Below are 16,234 nucleotides of genomic sequence, written 5' to 3'. Positions count from 1 at the left end.
AGTTCAGGTGTTTCAGGTGTTTCCCCAGCAGGGGGAGTTCGATCCTCCTGACTCCTCTCCTTGTCCCATAACCTCCAGAAATGGGGAAAATCTCTCCCCACTATGGCTTCATGAAGCAGTGAGGGTACCACTCCCACTGAATGTGTCACAGTGCCCCAGGGGGGCACTGCGAATACATATATTCGTATCACCACAAATACAAATAACCCCAATAGTGCTAGGGTGTAACTTTGCGGAGTTTACCAAATCACTTTTGACTAAGGTCACAACACTACCAGAGTCTAGCAGAGCAGTTACTGCCTTTTCATCAATTGCAATCACACACATTTGCTTTTCCATGCGTTTCTGACATGCTGCAGTACATACCACCTGTGCAAAAAGAGACATGCGTTTTCCTGAATCAGCATTTTCACATTGCATAGGTTCATCATTTAAAGGACAGTTTGCAGCAATATGACCTAACGCATGACAACGATAACATTTTATATGTTCTGTACCCAGACCTCTAAACGGCCTCAGGGACCTTCCTGACCTATTTGGCCAGTCTCTAGGTCCTGAGCCCACAGTCTCATTGTCTGAAACAATAGTCGTGTCATTTTTCCCTGAGCCCTTGACCCCTGGAACAGTCTTACCAGATCCTCCGAATAGTTTTCCACTCCTAGCAACATTGGGGTACGGCTCAGATGAGTGCAACAAGTCCTCAGCGGCTGTATATCTCTCCACCAGGTCCACCAGCTCGTTTGTCAACTTAGGGTCTCCGTGGCCGACCCACTTCCTCAAAGTGGCAGGGAGCGCACGTAGATACCGGTCCATGACCACACGCTCCACAACCTGAGGGGCTGACAATACCTCTGGCTGGAGCCACTTCCTGGTGAGATGTATTAAGTCAAACATCTGGGAGCGGGGTGGCTTGTCAGTATTATAATGCCACTGATGCACCCGTTGAGCCCGGACTGCAATGGTGACGCCCAGGTGTGCAAGGACCTCAGCTTTCAGTTTCTCATAATCCTGTGCAGCATCTGGTTCCAGGTCATAATAGGCTTTTTGGGGTTCACCTGTCAAAAATGGTGAAAGCAGCCCCGCCCTTTGCTCTTTTTGCCATCCTTCCCAAACAGCAACTCTTTCAAAATTTGCGAGGTAGGCTTCCACATCATCTGCAGGCGTCAATTTTTGCAAAAAATAGCTGGCCCGTGCCATTTTCTGTTCCACTGGCAGCAGATCTGCAGACTCTTTCTTTAATTCCAATAGGTGATGGGCCACCTCCTTAAGGAGCTCTCGGTCTGCTTGTTGGGCTACCGCAAACCGGCAATTCACTTCCTGTTGTGCTTGTTGGGCCTCCGCCAACTGGCGATTCGCCTCCTGTTGTGTTCGTTGAGCCTCCGCAAACTGGTGATTTGCCTCCTGCATTGGCCTCTGCGAACTGGCGATTGGTTTTTCTGCTGGGCTGCAGTGGCCTGCAGCAAGGCTCTTATCACTTCCTCAATCTTCCCACTTGCTCAGGAAGTTGCCCGCCAAATTCCACCAAACTGAGCAAATCATTGATGTCTATTTGAGACCAACCAGCCAAAGGCTGAGGCTGTACATGCCGAGAGGGTACATCGTTCAGATACGAAATCATCCCACCAAGACGTTCTCCTGATATGGCTGCAGTGTAACTTTTAAACAGGAACCTGGCTGTCTGCAGCATCATCACAGTGTTCTCCCCCTCATAGGTGCAGGCTGGGGTAAACGTGACATAGATGTCAGGGATTCCACTGCATCTTGAGTATCCATGCCCTCCACATGCCATCCGGCATTCCTTGATACCCGCACTGGAAACCCATGTAGTGAAGGCTTTCAGTCCCGCAGACAAGGCATGGAGCTCTGGTAATTCATTCAGGTTACCCTGCTGGATGTCTCCATTTATCCTTTGATATGTCTGGCTCATGTATGAACCTACAAAGTTGAATGCATAGGCCGTGGCCAGCAGAGGAAACAGCTTATATTGCTGGGTCTGGAAATTGAGGATTTGTGGCCCTGGATCCCCAACTATGATCTCAGACTGGTTTCGTACTGCGCTATACCGAATTGCAATAGTGCAGGCCCGAGAAAGGCTTCTTGCCGAGTCCCCTACTATCATTGAGCGGATAAACACCATGGTACCATATGTCAGTTTATCTCTGAGTGGCTTTACATATGTTTCATCTGGTTCTACCTTAGCATATTTCATCAGCATGTTTTCTCTTGGTATTCGGAACTTGTTGAATGACAGGAAACCATTGTCAATCTCATCAAAACCAAACTTAGGCCCGATGTCCCCAACTGTTACTCCTGACAATGGTTCATGGGTGCCCATTTGGCAAAAAGGAATGATGAAGGCATGAAGCCCTTTACAGTCCCCCTGGGTATAGAGCTGTGCCAACACTACCGCATGATTTGATGTTTTTCCCAACCCTCCAGGCCCCCACTTGATAGAGGACACAGTGGGGCTTTTCAGTATAAACTCCTGTGTAGATGGGTCATAGGTGGCTGTTGTCTCCAGTCCTCGGAGGTGGGTTCCATGTCCCATTTCAGTCTGAGCATATGTCCCAATGATCTCCAAGTTCCAGGCAGGCATGAAGAAATGGTCCTGCTGTTCGGGGGTGGCCTGGCTTAGCAGAGTGGGCAAGAACATGCCCAAGTGAAGATCAAGGGGCTCAGGGCGGCTCCGATGTACAAAGCTCTTGAACCAACAGATCTCCTCAGGGTCAGATATGCCATGGTCTCTCATCTTCTTAACCATCTGAGAACTCTTCTTGATGACCAGCTCATACCACTCACTGCAGGACAAGAAATTAGGGTCCTCATTCTGGAAGCTTAGGTCATTGATCACAAGACTCTCTATCTCCCTCGTCTTCTGGGTCCTCTCCGGACACCCATCCAGGATATTAGTGATGGTCTCCGGGCTGAAGGAGGCAGTGGCCCTCTCTCTGCTCAGGTCCGGGTTCATCTCTCCGCTCTCACCTCTGCCATAGTGGCCCAGAAAACCCGGAGTAGATTTCACATTAAACTTCCAAGTATGACCGAATGCGAGGTGACATATAGCGTCCATCGATCACCTCACCATTCAAACTGTCACAATATATATATATATATATATATATTAAACCAAATGAACAAGATCATAAACTGATGGTGGAACTACTCATAACTGATTGCATTTTTAAAGCCAAAACTAGAACAGGGAGGGGTTAACACGTTTGTGTATCATTGTAGACATTCCCATGCCCTTCTTGTCCCTTAGGCTCAACAAGACACAAGAACGAGAAAATATCTTTAAAATCAGAGAAACCATCTCCGACAATTTAAAAGTCATCTTTCAGTACAGATTACAATGGTAGCCAAAACAAACAAAAAGAGTTAATCTCCCTTGCAGCGGCACCGACAATAAATACCTGATAGGAGTGCAAACAATTACTTATTCTGTACAAAACTAAAAAAGATACACTTATAATAACTTAGAACTATCTGATGGGGGTATATTATTTCATATAGCAATAGTTAAAATATAGCTCTACATACGGTACTACACATCAACTGTGTAGAGTCCACAATTATTCTATGCACTCCTCTGTCCTCCCTGCAGCTTCTCATTAGCCAACTTTCTAATTTTTTATTTTAAATACTCATTACAGTAGCAATAAAACCAGATAAATACATTGCAAGAGTTTTGACAAAGCAGATCCCTAAAGAGAGTTGATTCAAACTAAAGTAAGTTGGAATGTTAATGGAAGGATCTGAGCTTGTCTGGGCTATAGCAATAGATTTATATAATCTTCAGAAAACTGATTGTTATTCTTGAATTGCATAAATCTCTGCATTTGGTCAACACTGTCTGTGTGCTATATAATCCCATGTTCAGTTCCAGTCTTGTAATGAGAAATAAACTACTGAAAAAAGCAGTAAGCCAATGTAATGTGTAGGAAGTGAGACTGCTGGTGATGTGACGTACGCAGACAGTATACAGAATGTCCTGAGTAATTCTATTATTGCAAAGATGTGACAACTAAAATTTATTTAAAGATTTAGAAAATTGTAGTATGATGCACACTGAAATGGAAAGGTAATGTTTAACCCATATCATTATATTACTGTCCTGGAAACAATCACTTTCATGTTTAGAATATAATTGCGAGGCATCCAGAAGGTCTTGATTTCTCTGTAGATGTTTCAAGAAGAAGCACAATTTGTTTGATTGCATCAGATTCCTTAGATGCCTGAAGATTTTTGTTGAACATAAGCAGCAGAAGTCTAAAACTTTAAGGCAGTTATTTAATTAACCGGCATTCACAGTAGGGTATTTAGGAACAGAAAAGACACAGAAATGGGGGTGGGGGACAAAAAAAAAGAAGGAAGAAGAGGACAAGTAAGCACCAAGGTAATATGCTTACTGGTAAAATGTGTTCATTTTGTGTTTAAACCAAAAGTAAAAACTCAGTTACCTATAGGGTCTAGCACGAGATACCAATCAGCATGCAGCAAAAGAGGAATAAGGCATAAACACATACGCCTGGTTTATCAAAACATTTTGCCCTCATTTACCAAGTCAGTTAAAGCAATATTAAGCCCCCCACCCCCCCAAAAAAATGAATGATATATTGCAGCTTACCAACTCTTACATGTGATGGGTGCATTAGTTTTCTGTTTTAGGCTTTTTTATTTATTTTCACCTGTTGATCAGGCAAGTAAGTGTTATTTTTCAACCTCCTTTAACCACTTGACTTCCATATGGTTTTACCCCCTTCATGTCCAGGGCATATTTGCTATTCAGCACTGTACTTCTTTAACTGGCAATTGCGTGGCCATGCAACACCGTGTGCAATTGAAATTTATATCATTTTTTCACATGAATTGAGCTTTCTTATGGTGGTATTTGATCATCACTGGGTTTTTTTATTACATAAACAAAAAAAGACCAACATTTTTCTACTTTCTGTTATAAGATATATCCAAAAGACACTAACTATGGAGTATATAAAGGAATTTACGCATCTATGATGCAATTTAGGCAGCTATACACAGCTATACTGGTAATGGTGGGGATTAGCAACTTATTTTGGGACTGTGACAGTGTGGAAGGCAATCTGGCACTATCATACCCTCGCTAGGAGGGACACTAACTGACACTACTACAGTAATCAGATATAATACTGTACACTGTCACTGTAATAATGACACTGCCTGGGAAAGGGTTAATTTCTAGGAGTAATCATAGGGTTAACTATGTGCTTAACAAGCATAATGTGTGTAATATGTGCTGCTTTTACTAACAGATCTGGCTGTTTTTTTCTCCCTGCTTGGTAGGGAGAAGCAACAGCCAGATCCCTGCTCTATGAACAGTGTCCTGTGTGTTTGTAAACACAGGCCTCTTCTGTGATTGCACATAGCCGATCAGTAGGTCTCACCCATAAATCATTGGCTGAAACCTGTGACAACCACAGCGTGGGTCAGCAGGGGGCGTGTCTGAAACCTAGAAGCAAACTCATGTTTATTTTACGTTGCTGAGCCTGCAGCTGCCGCTTTGTCAGTAAATCCTCTGTGACCTAGTGGCAAGTGGTTAAAAGACCAATGTGTCCAGCAAATGATGCAGTTAGAGGGTTGAGACAAACTATTTAACATGACTAGGGTCAATTTAACATTTGACTAGGGTTCGTATGTAGCACTACCCCCTTAGGGGCCGCTAGATTTGAATTGGGTCCCCCTATGCGCTGCACAGCCAGGCAGCATGCATATCCCACACTTTGCACACTGGAGTCAGTAAACAGTCCATGAGCTTGGTTTTTGTGATTTTATTGAGGGGTTAAACTTGGATGGCTCTAGGGGTATATGGGATGCTTGAGGAACCATAGAACTTGAGGATAACTCCTTAACAACTATGTACAAAGGTTCAGATTAGCAACAGTCTTTTCAGCACCAAAGGCTCTTAAGTGTACCTCCTCAGACCCTGGATGATTCTTCCACTTCACCTGCCTGGGGATATCCCTGAGCAAGGAGCCTAAAGAGCTGTTAATTTAGAACAGTTCCAGAGGACAGCTAGTTGGGTATTGCACCTGACCACCCTCTCCCCTTATCTTGCCCAGGTGGTGTAAGAGTACGAACACTGTCCTCTCCTGTTAGCTTAGTGGGTCGGTAGCTGCCTTTAGGCCTTACACTGCAATGGCTCCTTCCTTACTACCCAGGCTGTCCTCCCTTGGAGACATTGAGGCAGCGGAGATCCTCTTCTCCAGCAACCTGCCTGTAGGTTGGCTCCCCTCCCTGGGGCTCCCTCCCATGCTCCACACTCCAGCCTTCCTCAGTCTATCTTCTGCCCAACACTGGCCACCTCCCCCTGGCTCTTCCACATTTGAGGGTTGCCCTAATCACCATGTCCATCCTCCTGCCAGGGCATTGGCCAAGGTCCTTCAAACATGCAGATCTGGACCTCCTCCTCTCCTCCACCCCTCAGCTCTCAGGTTTCTGGAGAGGTGGAAGGGCTCAAGACGTCTAACCTGTTAGAGCCCCCCCAGCCTGTCCTAAGGTAAACTGACTACCCCACTCCCAGGCTGACTCATCCAAGGCTGCTATTCAGCCTCTGACTAATAAAAATCTTGTCTGGCTAAATCTGGAGGGTGTTACACTTACATTGGTTAGCTTTTATTCATTTATGTAAAACCTTTATCCCAAAAGGATGAAAAACATAGCTGTAACAGCATAGAACATGTTATCTGGAGTTTGGCTTTAATTTGTCAGTCAAGTCCATTTAAATCTGTTAGTGCATCTAACACTACCCTCTCTGCAGACTGACAATGTTGCTGACCAAAGGTGTCTCTGTTTCTCTGTCCGGAGTGGAGACACCCTAAGAGAGGTAGTGTGTTACTGGCCAGATCCCCAGGCTGACTGATAAGGGATGAGTAATAATGATCAGTCATTTATATGTCTGTGTAAATTTTAGCTTGAGTTCTTGAGGTTTGTAAACATCTATCTCTTACAACACATGCTAAAGACATCTGCGAAGTGAAATTCAGCACTCCACTTGCTGGCTAAATAAAATACTTCAAAATATTTATGTGCAATAAAGTGGTGGTTTTGGGTCACTCCAACGTGTTTAATAATGAGATTTAGGTATCTGCCTCTGGGCTCCATTCCTGTTTAGTGCTAGTTAGTCAAGTCCTAGTTAAACTCTCCCACTTCTGCCATGTTCACTGAGTCTGTGTAAGGTATTTGCAGAACTGAAACGACCTTGTCTATTTCGGTGGTTCCTTCCTTTTTTGGAGTTTGATTCCATCTACTCACCACCGGTCTGGGTCCTGGAGCGCAGGAGATACCGCATTTTGTTCATTGTTAAGGTATTTGCAGAGACAGGTATTACAAAAGTCATTGTCTTCATACACTTAAAAATACTGGAAAACCATCCTATGTACTACTATTAGCTGAAGTAAAACTGTGTTGGATTCAACTTCTGTGCCTTACTGAAGAGTTAGGGTGCCTGTTCATGGTGCAAAGTCAGCATACTGGACAGACTGGGTCTAAAAAGGTATGTCAATGCATAAAGCAGCATTTGAAACAGAACAATTTTCCTCACCTAAAGTGACCTCATCACCACATCATCCTTGCAAACACATTATATAATGTAAACCAAAGTAAAGGATAATTCACTGTTGCTATTAGTGGCATTCCTACCTTCTGTGACTGCTGAGTAAGTGGCTTTTTCTTGTCAAACCCCCAACACATCTGGTAGTCTCAGAGGATTCTTCTATCTACAACTGCTGTCCTCTGACCCTGATGTCAGCAGCCTTCCTAGTAATTGCATTCTGAGAGGTGTGCTTGAGACAGGTATTTATTTTATATTATCATCCAAAAGTATGAAGGTGGTGTTAGTATAGGGAATCTGAACACTGCCAAAATTAAATGGTTTATTATGAGATAAAAAACTTAACAGGGAGTGGTGTCAGGGAAATGGTTAATCCTTATTATATAACTCAACAAAACAATTATACATCACTCTTTAGTCTGTTCCCTGCAATAACGTCAACAATTCAGCATTGATTGGTATAAATGTAGTTCTCTTAACTTCTTACTGAAAAGTTTGGTGTTTTTTAACGCCATTTTCAACTGCAAATTTTATTTTAGTTTTTTTGTCTTTTTTATGCTGGTTGAACTAGATGGACTTTTTTTTTTTCAACCTGACTAACTACTGTATGTAACTATGTAGTCCCACATGACTCAAAATGACATAGTCACATAGCTGGTAAGGTTGAATAAAGACACCAGTCCATCCAGTTAAACCTTTATTTGTGTATGTGTGTGTATGTGGTTATGTCAATATCATTTCCCATATGCCTGTATATTGCATTCGATAAGATGCCCATCTAAAGGGATTTTTTTTAAGTTATCGACACTGCCCGCTAACACCACCAACTGTGGAAGGGAGTTCCATATCCTTACCACTATGACAGTAAAGAATTCCTTTGGAGGACTTTGAGAAAGGCTCGAGCACCATACCGCAGCCATTCAGGAGCTACAGACATATGCACAACAGCTACCAATGGCACACCGCTCAGCCTTATACAAATTAGAAGTACAAGGAAACCACAATAGGCAGAATAATGTTTAACCACTAAGGATGAAGATCTCCCTGATACCACTTGGGGTATACTTAACTCTATGTTATGCAACTATGCATCTGCTCAGATTTGACTGGGTACACCAAACTTTACACCCACACAACCTATCCTTGGAAAACCTAAGGACAAGATCTGCCATTTCCACTACTATAAGAATATATGCAAAATTTTTTAAACACCCCATCCTTTGATTTTGATGGTGCCTCTATTACCATCTTTACTGATCTTGCTAGAGAACCTCAAGAACATTGCAGGGCCTTTTGCAATCTGCTTGACAGACTACAAGTTGCGAACATCTGCCGCTGGGGTTTCCTTGCATACCTAATTGCACATAAAGATGGATGCTTGGCCCTCCTCTGCTTCCCTGAGGACTAGGAGAAGCTATGCTTAGATCAAAATTCCCCCAGAGCTGCCTTGGTGGCAAGATGTGCTTCCTTCGTTCACTAAACTTCCCAAGAAGCAGTTGCACACAGCATCAAAGAAACTCTGTTCCAATACCCCTGGGTCTGCACATAGAAATGTGTGCAGTTTTCTGCAGCAGTTTTTTTGTTTTACAATTTTTTAGTTAATTTCATTCAATAACACAGAGATATGCATAGTCAACTGCATTCTCTCTGTCTTAATTATTCCCAAATATATGTTTCTTAAAGCCTATTTTTTTATGCAACTGTTTCTTATTTATATGATCTCTGTTGGTTGCCCTCCATAATGGTGGGCTTTGTTTATTGTTTTGTTTTTGAGCGAAATGAAAACCTGCAGTGGGCAGCCCCCAGAAGGGAAAGGGTAGTGAAAAGAGCTACCCCTTCCCTTCTGGGGACTACCCACTGCAGGTTTGCTTTTGTTTTGCCACATTATGTTGTGCCACAAGCTTAACTGGTGTGTGGGTAAACTCTCACTGCAATAGATTGCGTGCTGTAAGCATGGTTTCATGTTTTCTCTGTTTCTTTCTCCTCTTTCTTCTTTTCCCCCTTGTCCTCACTATCTTTCCCTTTCCTCCCCATCCTTACCTACAGGAATTTATGTTCATCTCAGTATGAATCTTGTACCAAGTGGAACATCAACTCTTAACTGAACCTATGGTGTGGCTTTTAACTAGGAGATGCATTTAATGCATTCCACCAGCACTAAATTTAATTCCTTTTACTGCTCCATCTGGTATTATGGCCTATCTGACAGTAGTAAAGCTAAGGGAGTTACCATTAGCTTTCCCTGGAATACTACTTTCCAACTTTATTATATGCTAGCAAAACTTCACGGGATATTTATATTCTTAAATGGTGCATTAGGGTACACACTTTGAACCTTGGCCAATATTTATTCTCCCAATGGAGACCGTTATTTAATCTCCCAAATTCTTACTAACCTAGCCAAAATTTCCCAAGGGCTAAGTATATTAACAGGTGATCTAATCGTAGCCTTAATAGTCCATATTCCCATTGCACATGTTCCTGGAATGGGCTCTAAAGTACTGGGTGCTGCAACAACCACCCCCTGGAGACTGGAACATGCACAACACAGTGTAAATATGTGCCAGCACACAAATGTTCTTCAGGATAAGTCATGTGATGTCAACACATGTGTAAGGAAGGGGTCCTGTGCAGCACTTTTTGTTTGTTATGTAATTCAATAATAAAACTGTTCAGGCTTATCCTGAGGATCTGTGGTACCTGGCATATATTTACACTAAACATAGCTTTAGACCCAGTGATTGATACCTCTCCAGGATCTTCCTCCATATCTAACAAATGCCTTGCTCACATTCATAGACTACTCCATGAGAATCAATTGGTTGATTCCTGGAGAATGTCACATCTTACAGATAAGGATTATTCTTTTTGCTTCCAAATACATGATTCCTACTCCAGAATTGACCATATTTTTATCAACCATCATCATCTAGAACTATTTCATAAAGTCTCTATAGAAGTAACCACTATATTCTATTATGCCCCAATCATGACTCAGCTTTGTATCCCTACCAGAACAAAAAATTGGAAATTAAAGGAAATCTCCTCTCTGACGTGACAGACATAGCTCACATGAGAGTTCACCTTATTTATTATTATATCACCATTATTTTTTAGAAAATGCCACATCAGAGGTTTCTCCTGATGTGCTATGGGAAGCCCAGAAAGCTACAGTGCTGGGTAAATTTATTGAATTGGGAGCATGCAAGAAAAAAGACTACACACAGTGTTTTTTCTAGCTTCTCCATCAGGTGGGAGAGTTGGAGTGTACTCACAAACAAAGCAATCTACACACCTTCTTCAGTTGACTCAAAAGAGGTAAATATTTATAATATCTTAAATGGGGAAACAAACATGGGAAAACATTAGCACAAGCTCTCCAAGCCAAGAAATAAGCTTCCTATATCTCCACAATTAAGACATCCAGAAAAAATATTGTACACAAAGGACATAGCTCACACCTTCAAAAACATTTATCACCGCCTATACAACATTAAAAAAGATAATTTTGTCACTTCTTCAGAGATTCATCACAACTAAATATAGCACTATCTTTTCTAGGCAAAGCTTCCTTCTTTACCACCAGAAAAACTACAGACCCTAGAAGCTTATGTTTCTGAGGATCAATTCATACCTGTCATGGAAGCTAAGGACACCTCCCTTTGTATTCAAACCAACATATAAATAGAATTAAACCTGGGTGTGCTACTCCGTTTGATCTCAATATATAGTCACTATACAGACGGTCACTGTCTCACTGTATTATCAGTGGGATACCTCAAAAGCAGCAACCATAACTAGAAAAAACTCTCAGGGAACCAAGAGTTAGTTTTACTAGAGGAGCAACTGCAGTGTAGTGTTTACACAAAAACAAATTAATTGGCCAAGTGGCCTAAAAAATCCTCCAATCACCAATAAAAACAAGGCGATAACGTTATCTTCCTGAACATACTAGAGCCCGGGCCCATCAAGCACATACACGCTGACATGCATACATAAGAGCTAAAGTAAGATTGAATGGCAATTTGGCAAAAGCAAACAATAGGAAGGAGGACCAGGTTATCTGACCATGGCCTAGGTTCAGGCTATATAGACCAGAACAATCACAGCCTTCACTGTGGTGCAGTGTCACTTTTCCTGGATATGAAAGCTTAAGACAAAGAGGACAGTACAGCAGTTGCAATTGAACCTTATTAGCAAGTTATATCATGCGTAGCAGTAGACTTAACAGCATCTTATCCTGCCATTCAAAAAGGCTTCAATGGTGCTTGCTGGTAGTCCATCTAATTATATAGGCATGGCAAAGTTCAAATCAAGTATTGTGCCTACAGTTTACTATTATTGATCCGGATTCAGTGGTGGACCATATGGTCTTATTTAAGTTAACACTGGTCGGTTGTAGATGCTGTTAGCCACATCAGGGTAATGCTGGCTGTATAACAACGGTCAGTGAGACCTTCAAGCCTTTAGATGAATAGGCTAAGCCAACCCTGATAGCAGCAAGCCAAATCCTTTAAACCATATAAGGGAGCAGCTCAGAGAGAAGGTTCAAAAGCGAGAGGGGAAACATCTTTAGATCATTAGCTACAGTGAAGCAGAGCCAAGATTTAATGCTATAATGCAGCAGCAGACAATCCATCCATCTCATCAAACCAACTTGCTGAAGTGGAAGGTGGAAATCCACACACAGTCTCACAAAGTTTGCCTGGAGGCTCTCACCACTCCGACACCTGATGTCAAGTCTCCCTCAATGCTGGATCCTATTCGCTCCACTGCGAAGTGCACCTCGCCACTTTACTCCGCTGTCCTCCTTAGACTCAGCATGCCTGAGTTAGAGCGGGGTTATTCTGCCATGCAGTGCAGGTTAAGTGAGGCAGACGATGGTAACGCCAACTGTGGGGACAGAGCCTGCCACTCGTTGATGCTGCCTACATCAATGCTCTTCGCCCATGTGACCATGAGCTTCATCAGGACGTCAGGACGTACATCCCTACAGCTTCTTAAAGGGGCAGTTTACCCAATCAGCCTATAAAAGCAGCTGAGGAGGTCCCTTTCTTAAAGGAACAGCGATCAAAATACCTACATTACAAAATAAAATTTAAAATGAAGAGTACTTCTAACTTTCATTACACTGTCATTACTTAGGAGTCCCTTTCCTTAATATAATGACCTAACAGAGCTCAACACTCTTTGTTTTAATTTCAGAGCTGGTCATATCATATCCAGGGATTAAATAAGTAAGGTCAAGATTATCATCAGATCTGATTTTTTTTTTTTTCAAATATATTATTATCACGGAGACATTTATGGTTCAAGAAAGACTTTTAAGCTCAATTCATTGTTAAATCCTTTTGGTGTCATAGTCCCTAATTCAAAAAATCCATCTTTTTTCTTTCCTCAATAGAACCATATTAAAATCCCCTCTCCTATTTGTTAGTTTTAGGGCATAGAAACCTTTTAGTCCTAAACCATCGGTTTGACCTGCATGGTATTCAATAAAGTGTTGGGCAATTGATGTATCTTCATTTGTTCTAATAAATTTAATGTGTTCAGCGACTCTGATACAGAGTTGACATTTTGTTTTACACACAAAAAGTTTTTACATGGGCATTCCATGATATAGAGTACTCTTGTTGTTGCACAATTAATAAATTGCCTAATTTGACCATTTTTCCTCCCATCAGAGTCGGTGAGCACTTTGTTACATTCTACAAATTTGCAAATATTGAAATGCCCACAGGGAAACATACCTTTTAATTCTGGAAGATCAGTAAGCCAGTTTCTACTTGATGATTTAACAAACTCAGACTGTACCAGTGTATCGTATAAATTTCTCACCCTCTTAGCAATCATAAAGGGTGTTGCACCTACTATGGTTTCCAATTCCCGTGACCGAGTGAGAATATGCCAGTGGCCTTTAAGGACCTCAAGTACTTCATCCCACTGCTGGGCCCCATAATGTGTTATGATCTTTACTGGGCCTCTGACTCCTGTATCTTGGGATATTTTCTCATCTTTTAGTCTAATGAGGTCACTTCTATCCCTTTTCGCCGTCATTTCTTAGCTTCTTTAAGGGTGCGTTGTGAATAGCCCCTCTCTCTAAATCTACCGTATAGGTTTCCAGCTTCACTCCTGTAGTCGTCATCGTCAGAACAATTTCTGTGAATCCACATAAATTGTCCTTGATTAAAGATCTCATATGGTGACCAGAGGCATGAAGGAGTGTATTGGCTGCTGTTTAACTCTCCTTTGTCCACTTTCCTTTATATCTCATGGCCGTTGCCATTCCCAGCCCACCCTACTCCTATCTAATAATCTGGAAAAATGTATAATAGGGTGAACTGGGACTATTTAATTATGGTTTTATCCTTCCTTGGATTGGTTTCCTTAAAGCTCCATAGGATTTCAGCACTATATCACTCTGGAACAGCCCAAATATACATTAGCATCACTCTAAGTGATCCTGTTACCCAAAGACAACAGCATCAAAAATGCATGGACAGTAGATTACATGGATTCCAAAGACAAAATTCACACCATTCCAATGCATTCCAGTTCAGTCAACAAAGTAGATGATGCTGCATCACACCCGCTAACCTGCTCTTTACATTAATGGACACAAATTGCTAATTTCTGTCGACTATTCGCAGGAAGTATCACAAAAATGGAAAGCTTACACTCACATCCGTTCTACGTTATTTCATAATCATGTGAAGTTCATGTTGCCTACCCCACTGTTCTCTATCTAATTAATCAGGATGGGGAGAATCACAGCTTTCGTTCACCTGTGGAAGCAAATAAGTTTCTACAATCTGCTAAACTATGCCTATAGATAATTCACCTGCCCGCAAGGCAGGTGAATTATCCATAGGCATCTCTCTCCCATAAATCACAGAATAGCCCTCAAAACGATGCCACCAAGAAAGTCTGATTTGCAGTGCACCGCACTCAGGATATACCTGCAGGCATCCTAACATGATCTCTTCATAGGTGACTCTTTTTATCTTTCAGGGTCAGTTATAAAGAGTTATAGACATTTTTTGCACAATAGCTCTATTGTTATTGGTTTTTAAAGGGTAGTTTGGCTGTAACTAATCTTCCACTTGTATTACTGGTGGGTCAGACCTGGCATGGCAGGTTACAACTGCCTATGGTCCTCATCAGACTGCTTTGTTAAAATATGCTGGGACAGAGGGGCGTGGCACTTGAAACTCCAGCTCTTTCAGGAAGTGTTCCCCCCTGAGCTTCTGTGGCCACTTTTCTCTGAACTTACTGGTTATCAGGCTTGTTGGGAACTTGAAACAACATTTGGCACCCATGTGGAAAAAAGTGAAGTCATGTTGTCTACCGTTATGTATATTAGTTTATGTTTTGGTTTTATTTTTACTTATTCAATTGGCAATACTGCTTCAGTTGTCTTTAAACATCTCTATATGTTTAGAGATTTTTATTTTCCATAAAGAGTTTTATTAACACAAATTTGACGTGGTACAGATACAGAGAAGTTGCAACAGGCACATCCAGGCACGTACGAGTGTTATAGATCAAAAAAGGGCAAAACCTTTAAAGCTTTTACAGAGCAGAAGAACTTGAACAATTCTAATTTGCAGGCTCATGGCACTGTAACATAAACATCTAACTTATAGATAACAAAAACAAATATAACAAGAAGGAGCACGGCCCCTATATTAGGTGAGCAGAAGACAATATATACAGCTTGTGGAGGGCCTCTGCCAATAGTTATGTCTCAGAAGGATGACTGAGACTCACTCACCACTGTTCAGTGCCAGTTATGTACCTGTCCATGTAGAAACAAAAGATAGGAGCAGTGAAACACTGTAAGGTTATTCCCACAAGTCAATCGAGAAAAAAGCATGTCTAGTGGAGTTACGGGACATTAAAGAGAAAGAAGAAAGAAAATAAAGAGAAGAGGAAGGGAAAGGGGGACAGAGAAAGAAGAAAAACAAGAAAAAAAAGGAGCAAGAGAGAGAAAAGAGTGAGGAAAAAAAGGGGGGGGGGAGGGGGAAAGAGCATGGGGAGGGGGTTTGAGAAGGGAAAGGGGGATAAGAAAAAGAGAGATAAAGAAGGGGGTCACACAGGAGGGAAGGAGGGTAGGGGGAAAAGGAAAGGGGTATAGAAAGGGAGGGTGATGCTGTGAGGGGGGGAGGGCACGCCCACTCAACACTCACCCAGATAAAACCGAGTAGAGAGTTCTCACTGCCACCCATGCATCTACCTAAAGGACTCCTAACATACACGTAAAGTGAGACTATTTGTTCACCTTTCAAAATGGAGGAGATTAAAGACTATACTTTCAGGGATCATTTCTATAGTTCTTGACTGTTGGAATGTGCTCTAAAGTGTACAAAATGGAGGAAATTAGTATATTCGGTTTGAGTTTGATACTGAAGCCAACACAACCATGTCATTCGAAAATTTGTGATCCTATCCTGAGAGACGTGTATCAGATCCTCCATGTCTTTGATTTTATTAATACGCCGGAACCACTCCATCATTGTGGGGGCATGATCAGCACGACAGTGGATGGTAATGCACAATCTAGCAGCACTGATCATGTACATCACAAAGGACTTGAAGTATGATCGTTTAGGTAATCCAGAGTAGTGCAACAAGAATTGCGCAGGG

General features: G+C 42.0%; 2 pseudogenes; one reads left to right on the top strand and one right to left on the bottom strand.

The window, feature by feature from the left end:
- Positions 1–1,471: 1,471 nt before the first annotated feature.
- Positions 1,472–2,982, bottom strand: LOC149452349 (peroxisomal acyl-coenzyme A oxidase 1 pseudogene; annotated as a pseudogene).
- Positions 2,983–15,890: 12,908 nt separating this feature from the next.
- Positions 15,891–15,997, top strand: LOC149452348 (small nucleolar RNA U3; annotated as a pseudogene).
- The last annotated feature ends 237 nt before the right edge of the window (positions 15,998–16,234 follow it).

The sequence above is a fragment of the Staurois parvus genome, unplaced genomic scaffold (genome assembly GCF_062004578.1).
Source record: "Staurois parvus isolate SC_StPar_1 unplaced genomic scaffold, SC_StPar_1.0 ptg000476l, whole genome shotgun sequence".
In the NCBI taxonomy this organism is placed as follows: domain Eukaryota; kingdom Metazoa; phylum Chordata; class Amphibia; order Anura; family Ranidae; genus Staurois; species Staurois parvus.
This window is presented reverse-complemented; position numbering and strand designations above follow the sequence as displayed.